Raw genomic sequence first — 11,003 nt, forward strand, 5'->3', positions numbered from 1 at the left:
TGTCTCTTTATAGTAATAATAAATAAACAATATTATTATATTTATTATGTAGAGATAATCGCGAGAAAATTCTCGAAGTAATTCTGGTGCGATTGAATCCCTTAAAGATGTGTGTAAAGATTTAAAATATGTTTTACGCAAAATGAGTAGTTCGTTAATAATTATCTCAAAGAAATCATGACATTTGTGCAGAAGGTAAAACTAAAATAATTTTGGATTTCTCAATACTGTAGATATGTACAATTGTCATCGTGCCAGTTACAGAAAGAGAGAGAGAATGCTTTGATTGGCGTAAATAAATACGGAAAATTTTTTCGTGCATTTAAAATATTGCAAATTAATGCAAAGAAAATTATATCGCTTTTAATATTTGTATTTGTATTATCGATTCATCCGAAGTATTATAATTCTACAATCCTTTGAGCGGCAACACTCATATATTTTGCAAAATTGTTTGATTCTTCAGACACATATACAAATCTTAAAATCCATTCATGTTTTACACAAAGATGAAGCATTTCGAAAACATAAGTTCCGAGAACGGAAATGAAAGTCCCACACCTGAGTCTCAAGTCCTTTTTCGAGGCTCGCACTTGGGGGGCATTCGCTTTATGCCTACAGGCACGTAGAAAACAATAGGACAACATCCACGATCGGAATGCACATTACGAATCAACTGCGGCGGAATAATTATGGTAGTAAACAAGAGCCACATAAATACAATCTCCGACCATACGCTTCGTCGGTCGCTGGCTCGTATAATGCCAATGCAATTAAACAATTGGTATCAAGATTCTTATTAGGAATAGCGACTGAATAATTTTTAATCTCGTTAAACTTATTTCCAATTTGATATTTTTCAGTTCGTGCAGACCGCAGTTCGTGCAAAGCATGAATTTAATTCGTCTCGACAAGAATTTCTGTGTGCAAAAATATCTTACATTCTTATATTTAATATAACAAATTCATACAATGTATTATAAAGTGTCGGATATTTTAAAAGACTAATCTTAAAATCCATTCATGTTTTACACAAAGATGAAGCATTTCGAAAACATAAGTTCCGAGAACGGAAATGAAAGTCCCACACCTGAGTCTCAAGTCCTTTTTCGAGGCTCGCACTTGGGGGGCATTCGCTTTATGCCTACAGGCACGTAGAAAACAATAGGACAACATCCACGATCGGAATGCACATTACGAATCAACTGCGGCGGAATAATTATGGTAGTAAACAAGAGCCACATAAATACAATCTCCGACCATACGCTTCGTCGGTCGCTGGCTCGTATAATGCCAATGCAATTAAACAATTGGTATCAAGATTCTTATTAGGAATAGCGACTGAATAATTTTTAATCTCGTTAAACTTATTTCCAATTTGATATTTTTCAGTTCGTGCAGACCGCAGTTCGTGCAAAGCATGAATTTAATTCGTCTCGACAAGAATTTCTGTGTGCAAAAATATCTTACATTCTTATATTTAATATAACAAATTCATACAATGTATTATAAAGTGTCGGATATTTTAAAAGACTAAATACGTTTTCGAACCATAAATACTAGAGCATCGAAGAAAATGTTTTCGCCGCTGTTCCAGTGCCAAAACGACACATTATGAAGTAATTTAACGTTGCTAATTAAATATTTTAATAAATTAAGTCTAGAAAATATAGGCAACAGTTTTTAGTAAATTTTAGTTCGATTTTTAACCACAGCGGAAATTAAAAATTTAAGATTGAATTATAAAGATACTCAACATTAAAAATTGAAAGCTTGCGACAAATGATATTCGCCGGTCAATTTATTTTTAATGTATCAAAAAGATGTGATTTTTTTCGAGATTTTTCAGTGCACGTTGCTTTGACAAAATCCTTCAAGTTGATATATCTTGTATAGGAAAATTGCGGTGTTTTCCAAAATGTTAAAAACAACATACGAGAATAAAATCTAACTAAATGCAAGTAAAAACAAAAAAAAAAATCTAAAACTAAATTGTTAGTGGAATTTAATAGATTAAGAAAATATCAACTAATTTATCATAGACTATAGCTGAAAAAGAACTCAGGATTTTAAAACACATCTTACATTATGTGATGCTCACAAATCAGGTAATGCAGATACGGTAACGGAACGTGTGCCGTTGACACGATCGAAGAAATCGCGATAGAGTCGTTAGACACACGATAGAGCGGCCTGTTCGATGGCATATTACAATTTTAACCCCTCCGCCGGGTGCTAATTTACTTTAGCCGCATCGACTTTTCCGCGAAAGCATCCATCAAGTTCCATTACAGCTTCCGACGTCCACCGCTCTCGGACACACCCCTTTCGCATTCGCCCTTAAGCACATAATATCGTTACCCTTCCCTGCCGACAACGGGTTACTACGGAGTTACCCAAGAACGAAGCGACCAGTTCCGGTAGAACGATGTCTCTGAAGAAATTCGCCTCTATTGTGAGAGATCGCGATTTTACTTAATTCTATGAACATCACGGATTTAAATCGAATTATGTAGATATAATTACAGATATACATTATGGAAAGTTTTAATATTAAAATAATTAATTAAAGATAAACGTAATAACGTCGTTGTTATGTTTGTTACTACACGCGTATTGTTTTTTGTATTTTTACTTAATTATATATAACATTTTTGCATTTAGCATCAAATGTAATTGTTTGATTACGATTTTTGTTTGTCATATTTCTAAGATAAAGATTTATTATCCGATATTTATCAAACATTACGTATCCTTAACATTAATTTAAAATTGACAAGAAACACATTTTAGTAAAGAAATGAATGTTTCCTACGTGTTGCAAAAATTTAAAAATGAAACTCTAGAATTCTAAAACTCTAAAAATGTCAGCTTAGAAGTATTTGGAAGTTTTGAGACTTGTGAAACGTCTGGAACTTTGAAACAAAAATCGATAAAAGTTCACTAACGGTCGTCTACTAGTTTTCTTTAAACCCTCCGACCGGTCGATGCACGTGGTAAAAACATGCGCGTACACGTGCATGTGTTCACAATACGTATATACCAACCGAAAAGGACTCGCAAAGTTTATTGCGATATTTGTGATTCTTTTTGTAACTAGATAAATAGAGAAAGAGAAGCGTTAACATGCGATATTGATTAACATTTTTAACAATTAATCCTTATACATTGCATTCCAGATATCTTGCTGCGAAATACATTTAAACATATTTGGCACATATTGCGACAAATATACTTTGTAATTTATTAAAGAAATTCGTCAAGCACACACATGCAAAATGCCAAAAATAATGTGGCATTAAAGAAACTAATGTTAATTATTTATATAAATATATTATTACAATTTTTTAAATTAATATATTATTTTTTATTATTAGTCGTTTTAAATATATCTTATTTCTCAACATTAAATTAATTTTGCAATAAAATTCAACAGCATAAAATATTTTTTTACCTCGCTCTGTGTTTTTTTGTAGTGATCGTTCTTAAACAAGTCCAATACAATTTTGACATTTATTGTTTGACATTTTTAACAATTAATCCTTATATATTTTACATTCCAGATATCTCACTGCAAAATATATTTAAACATATTTGGCACATCTTGCGAGAAATATACTTTGTAATTTATTAAAGAAATTCGTCAAGCACACACATGCAAAATGCCAAAAATAATGTGGCATTAAAGAAACTAATGTTAATTATTTATATAAATATATTATTACAATTTTTTAAATTAATATATTATTTTTTATTATTAGTCGTTTTAAATATATCTTATTTCTCAACATTAAATTAATTTTGCAATAAAATTCAACAGCATAAAATATTTTTTTACCTCGCTCTGTGTTTTTTTGTAGTGATCGTTCTTAAACAAGTCCAATACAATTTTGACATTTTTAACAATTAATCCTTATATATTACATTCCAGATATCTCACTGCAAAATATATTTAAACATATTTGGCACATCTTGCGAGAAATATACTTTGTAATTTATTAAAGAAATTCGTCAAGCACACACATGCAAAATGCCAAAAATAATTTGGCGTTAAAGAAATTAATGCCAATTATATAAATAATATTATTACAATTTTTTAAATTAATATATTATTTTTTATTATTAGTCGTTTTAAATATATCTTATTTCTCAATATTAAATTAATTTTTCAATCAAATTCAATAGCGTAAAATAATTTTTTACCTTGCTCTGTGTTTTTTTGTGGTGATCGTTCTTAGACAAGTCCAATACTTGTTGGATCTGTACGCCCTCATGCGCAGGCAAAAAGCCAGGATCGTCTCAAGGCACATAACGAATATTTTCTAGTTTATTCTCCGGCGATATTCAGTGACTATATAAATTACAATTAAACGAGACGATTGTGCGTAAGACTTGCACCGAGATTAGCTCGAAAAGCGCGGATAATCATTGACGCTTCTCGCTTGATCGCTACCGACGCCTCAAAAGATCACCCACGTGTCTTCCACCGCGCCGCCATTTTGCCCGTCCGCCGCCATGCCACACACAAGCCCGAATCCCCCCCACCGCCGCAACATTCGTCTCTCTCGGGAACGTTCGTCTCGGGCGACGAGAGGGAAGTTTCCGGATTCACGACTCGAGATAACGCGGGCGAATGAAAAATTCGCGAGCCCAGATTTCGCAATCGACATTCGCGGGCGACCGACATGTGAAACGCGTCACCGTCGCCTTCTCGCGTAAGGTCTCTCCCGCGAAGGTCCTTTGCATCGCACATCGCGGAGCAATGAATCTCGGCGTCACGCCGAGAGAGTGATCCGTTCTCGCGTTGCGTCGCAACACGATGAGTCACGGTCCGCTTTCGAGCGCGTTATCGAGGCCTGTGTCGATTTTCGAGGCTCGACAGCACTACCGACTGACTCGATCCCGCCAAGACTACTTCTCTTCCAAAGAAAGAAATAGGGGAAAATGTGGAATAATATAGGATAAGACGAAAATTTCAATTCATCGAGATACAATTTTGATATTAAAAAATATAACGTTTTAAAAGAATTTTTTAATTTGTCGACAATTATGTTAAATTTAGATAAATAATAAAATCAACATAAAATTTTTATTTATATCAATGGAATAAAATTCAAACTCTAGACGTAAATAACGTGTATAATGGCTATCTCTCATATCCTGACCTTCTCCTCTTTACAAATGTTGCAAAGTATTTCGCGGATTTTAGGATGCGAGGAATAGACGGAGAAAGAGGGATAGAGATCGATGGTCCCCGTCTCATTCTTCAAGGAGAACTCCGTTATTTCGCAAACGCGATCTCACCTTCCAGGAATCGCGTTCTTGAATGATGGAGGTCATCGGCTCGGAGAGGAACTCTCGCTTGTCTGCCATTACCCCGCCGTCGTCGTCTTACCTTGGCGAATACGTAGACGATCGATACCGACCGTCGAATCTCGTGTCCAGGGTCTCGTAGTGCTGGCAATGACGACGACGACGGCGATAACGCGGTCGGAACGACAAATTTTCAAATACCGGGAATACCAGCAGCGATAATCTAAACTGCTCTTTACAATCTATTAAATTGTATCTCTAATCCAAATTATGCAAACTGTTTTATTCCAATCGTTTCGTGTCTAATAATTCGATTTTTCTTAATTTCGTTTAATAATGTGTAATTTTTTTCATTAGCACAAACTAACTCAACGTGTAATATATTTATATTATTTTATATAATATATGAAATAATTTGTTACTAATAATTTAATACTTATATTTGTGTAAATTGTTATAATATTTTTTGTTGAATGCAATTTCTCTGTAAAAAATAAATTAGAGATGAAAATTTTATTTCCAGAATATCAAGGCATCAATGATCTTCGAGTCAAATAAAATATCTTCCACGAACAAATGCAATAACAAAACTCACGTAATTTCCACATAAATATATTTTATATTTTATAATAAAATGTTTTTAATTAATTTAATCTCCTCAAGCTAGTTTCGAAACTATTTTACAATGATACCTGGGAAAACATTCTCGATATTAATTCCCTTTTAATTATAAAATTGTACAAACTTTCACGAAATTTCACACACATTTCAGCACGAAAACGAAGCAACGACGCTTTTAAAAAATACCAAGGAGAGCGTGTACGAAAAGCGCGGTTTTATCCAAACGGTAGGAAAAAAAAGAGACATCTCCAAGATTTAAAACGCCCATTGGACATCTTTGCGACATCTCTCGGATGTTTGCGTCGTCCGGATAAAGGGGGCCAAATCTATTAGGAAACGTCGCGCGAACGTGTGGCGGGACGGCCGCCTCTATTTTCACGGCTGATCGCGTCCGGCCGACTCGTTACCTCGTGACATTTTTATCGGTCCGGCGGCATTTTCGGACGCGTCGCGATGTGGTGAACGACGACAATGAGCGTGTGACTCGCACATTCGAAAATAGAGAGAGGCGCCGCCGACCTGTACTCGAAATCGCCGTGTCTTCGAAGACGACGACGACGGCGGCGAAGACGACGTCGCTTATCATTATTCGCCTTATCGAGCATTATGTAAGCGTCGCCCACGTCATTCGCGACAGTAAGGGGCTCCGTGAACGCGCGCGTGAAAAGAGAGCGATCAAAAAAGTAATCGTTATTTGCCATTCACGAATGTTTTTATAATTTTATAGAAAAGAAAATTTTAAATGCCGAGGAAGACACGAGGATGTCTTCTCATCGATAGGTTCTCACAATAGGATAGGTAGGTATACAAGGATTAGTCACTCGGGATGGAGAAACCTTAAGAATAAAAAAGTAGATTAATGTATTCCGTGACGTGAGGGAAATAAAGAGCACTCGGTCCTCCGAGCAATTATGCTCGATTTTCATGAGCTCATATTTCACTTTATACGTACTCGAGTATGCAAATTGAAATTTCAAAGCGAAATGGCAAGAGTCAGACGTATACTTAGCACAAACGTTCTATTTATCTAGTATATAAATATATACATATATATTTATACATACATATATATGTATATATCTCAAAACATATATATCAAATATATTTTTAATTACATTTTACATAAGCTCATGAAAATTTCATCTAATTATTGTAATAATTTTAATTATCCCACACGCACACACACACAAGAATTCTAAAATAATACATCATCTTTGTATCTATTAAAGAAAAAAATTCATACTCTCTCTCTCTCTCTCTATCGTATATTTTTTTTATATAAAACTATTACGAGAAAAATAAATACGCAAATACTTTCTTCACCCATATATTATATCATAAATTTAAAAAAACACGTGCACGTTCGTGACGCAGTGCAGCCGAAAGGAACGGAGTTAAAGTTTTCTGCAACATCGCGATAATCGGCGGTGAAGAATTCGCGCTCGAGTTTGCGATTCCTCCGAGTCGAACGGGAGCTCCTCTTTCAGACACGCATATATACGTCTGTGTTGGACGACGACGCTTCTCTGGCGGCGGCGCCGTCGCCGACAACGGAACGTCGCCGCGGGATTTCGCGGCGTACCTACTGCGCAGATTCCGTGTCACGCGGTCGTCTTTACGTCGCGCGGAAAACTTCCTCGCACAGTCCGCGGCCGTTCGTTCTCGCGCTCTTTCGTCGGCGCCGACGGACACTCGGCGATCGCGATTTCTCGGATAGACGGAGAGTTTTTGCTCTCCGTTTCTTTTTTCCTCCCTTTTCGCCGCCATTAATAATTACTACGCTTAAATAGACGCGCGCATTTCGCCGCTCACCTTTATCTGGCGATTTCCATTTTTTCCCGCCCTGTCTCTCGGCCTCCCCCGTCTCCTCCTGGCGACGACGATTCCCATATCTTCGTGAATCAGTCCTGTCATCGTGCGTCACTTGGATGCGATTACCGCACTCCGCGGCGTCATAGCATCATGTCGCGAAACCGTAGAAATACTCGGAACCGATATACTTACGACCTTTGCGTTTTTTCACCGTCAAACACGCGGTTCTCTCTCTCTCTCCCTCCGACGAACGATAACGGAATACTGTAGATCGCGCGTCGCGATGTAATTTTCCACGTCGTCCTTTACCGCGTCGTCGGGGATGACCTTCACTTATTTGGACGATTTCACGTGCGTGGAACGAGAGCCATCGGCGAAAAGACGCAAAACGACGTCGCGCGGTTATAATGCGCGATACGCGGACTCGCGTGCGCAGAAGCGAGACGCGCAGCCGACAGACGCAATTCGGAGTCGAGAGAACGACGACGATGACGACGATGCTGGCACACGTAGACCAGTCACGGTCTCTCTCGTATTACACACTGGGTGGCCCGGCTTTGCGCGATTAAAATGGCTGCGAGTGTGTGTATCTTGTTTTCTTTCTCTCTCTCTCTCTCTCTCTTCCCCCTTTTCCCGCCGCGCGCGTACATCGTCTAACTTCGCTCGGGCAACGACTCGACACCGCCGCCGTCGTCGTCGTCGTTGTTGTCGCATTGTCCTAGCACGCGTTCGCGGAATCGCGGGACAAACACGAAGGGAAATAAAAGGAAAGGAAGCCGCGCGCGCGACGACGACGACGACAATAAACAACGATGTACGTAAACGGAAGCGAGCGAGGCACACACGAGTTAATAGTGGTAGACACGCGCGAAGAAGCCGCGTGGGACTGCGCCGCTAGAGCGAACGCCGCGGCGCGCGCGTCGACGAGATGCGACGCAGACAGCGCCGTCCGCGCCGCGCTCGGCCATCGCCGGAACTACGAGAGTAAATAGCGGACCGGCGACGGTGGGCCGCTGAAGGAAAACGGGTGGGATAGGGGCTCGGGGTAGGGGGTGGGGAGGGAACGCCGTGCGTTCTTCGAGCCGAGCGAGGAACGCGCGAAGAGGGAGGGGAATGGGGAGAGGGGTTCGGCGTGGCGGGGAGGAGGGAGGGAGGGGAGGCATCTCGAGAGTGCGTCGGGCCAAGTGCGCGAGTGTCGTCATATCCGGTATTCGGGGTGGCGCTGTGGCCGAAGCCGAGACGCGGACGTGTATGAGTGCGTAAAAGCGTGCGTGTGTGCGTATGCGTGCCGCGATAAAAGCGGCCGTGTGCGCACGTAACCGACGCTCGCGTGCGTGGTCTGCGGACACGCTGCCGAGGGTAAGGTGGAGAACGACGTGCGACGTAATACGGCGACAATGCGAGATCACGACGATGACGATGACGATGACGACGACAACGACGAGACGAGGTGATGAGTTCTCCCCTTGTGAAAAATTTAGCGGGAAGTTTTTTTTTTTTTTTTTTTTTTGGGCGGAGATTTTTGTCGGCGAACGTATATACGTCATGTGTATCGAGGAACAGTTGGCCCTTTCCCCCTTCCCACGCATCTTTATGCGCACCTTGCCTCGTCGTGAATAAAAAACGCGATATTTACAATCAGAGAACACATTGGCTGAATTCATTATTCCAACGCTGGAATCCCGCTCCGAAAACATATGCGAGTATTCGCGCAAACATCACAATCGTTGTCTTTATAGAACAACGTGAATAAAAAAAGAAAGATGCATCAGCGCTTCTCTTTCTGAATCTCCGATATTACAAGTGTATACTTGAAACTTTGAACGTGGCGCCTTCGTGAATTTCTGCACTTTTTTTTCGGAGCTATTATCCTTGTCAATTGCCTCGAAAAGAAAAGCCTGAATAGAGAGAAAGAGAGAGAGAGAGAGAGAGAGAGAGAGAGAGATAGTTCTCTCTCCCTCTATCTGTCATTTTATTAAAAATCAATACTAGTAGAATCACTTACTTTTCGATAAAAAATTGTTATTAGAAAATAATTATCGTATCGTAATAATAATACTAACTCGAGTATATATTCAGTAATATTGGAATTGCAAATTGATGACAATTACGACTATCGGAAGTCATAATTGAAAAACTAAACTACCTCGCTTGAAATTATATCGCACGTTACTCTGTCTAAGGAAATCCCGATCATTTTCCTGCTCGGAATTATCGCAGAATTATTACCGATCAAAGACCTTGAACGTTTCGTTGGTCAATATGTAGTCACGTGGTTGGCGACATCGCGAGCACGCGGCAGTTACCGTTTACGAGAATCGATTCGATTAGAGGGAAACTCTTATTTTCAACCTTAGCGAAAAAACCTTTTCACCTGGGAATGACTACCGATGCTACCAAAGATATTGACTTTTGACAATCTTATGCTTGAAAAGGTCTTAACTTTTTTTTTGCATTGTAATCTCTGTATAATTTTTAGTATATAATAAAAATTTTCTCTCTCTCTCTCTCTCTCTTCTCTCCTTAAATGGGATTGCTTTATATATATTATTTTATACATCTTTTATCAATTTTATATAATAATATTATTATATTCTAAGTTTTTATCAAACTTGTGAGGTTTTTCTTATTCTTACGATGTACAAACATTGCTTTCGCGTCAGCATTAAAATGATTAATCGTTTCGTTAAATCTCGCAAAAATGTGGGAGTCATCCCGCATGATCTCGTCGCGCCTCTTGACGTTTCTCGATGACGCTCATCGACACGATTGCCGTTGACGTTCGAACGATCGCATAGAAATTCGTTTCCCCGTCGATACCGCTAGTTATTATTGTTCTCGATGAACGACCTCGGTGTTCGTGGCTTCTACCTAGATAGGTAACGTGACGCGTGACGTCGATCCGTTCGCGCATCGCGTCGCGTCGACAGACGTCACGCGTCGCCGTGGCGACTAGAGCGATTCTCGATAATTTAACTTTTTAACGAACCCGATAGAGAGAAGCAAGCCAGAATTCGCGGCGTTTCTTGCGGCCAATACACCGAGAAATAAAAACAGAAATGCAGGTGCATTAGCGAATAAACCGAGATATTTGTTAGATGATTCAAGCATTTTTTTTTTTTTGCTACAGATGCAAAGTATACTTTTCTCAGACAATTATCCGTCGATCTCACAGCAATATTTGATGATTATGTAAATTACATAAATTGAAATAATTTTTACGTTTATTGCCAATTTTGGCATTATATATATATATA

General features: G+C 39.1%; 1 protein-coding gene across 1 annotated transcript in view; it reads right to left on the reverse strand.

Moving 5' to 3' along the window:
• LOC115240327 (serine/threonine-protein phosphatase 4 regulatory subunit 1-like) overlaps positions 1–11,003 on the reverse strand; it is a 160,574-nt gene that overhangs the window by 94,643 nt on the left and 54,928 nt on the right. The gene's annotated exons all lie outside the window — the stretch shown is intronic.

Source organism: Formica exsecta, unplaced genomic scaffold (assembly GCF_003651465.1).
Source record: "Formica exsecta isolate Colony F162 unplaced genomic scaffold, ASM365146v1 scaffold423, whole genome shotgun sequence".
NCBI lineage: Eukaryota > Metazoa > Arthropoda > Insecta > Hymenoptera > Formicidae > Formica > Formica exsecta.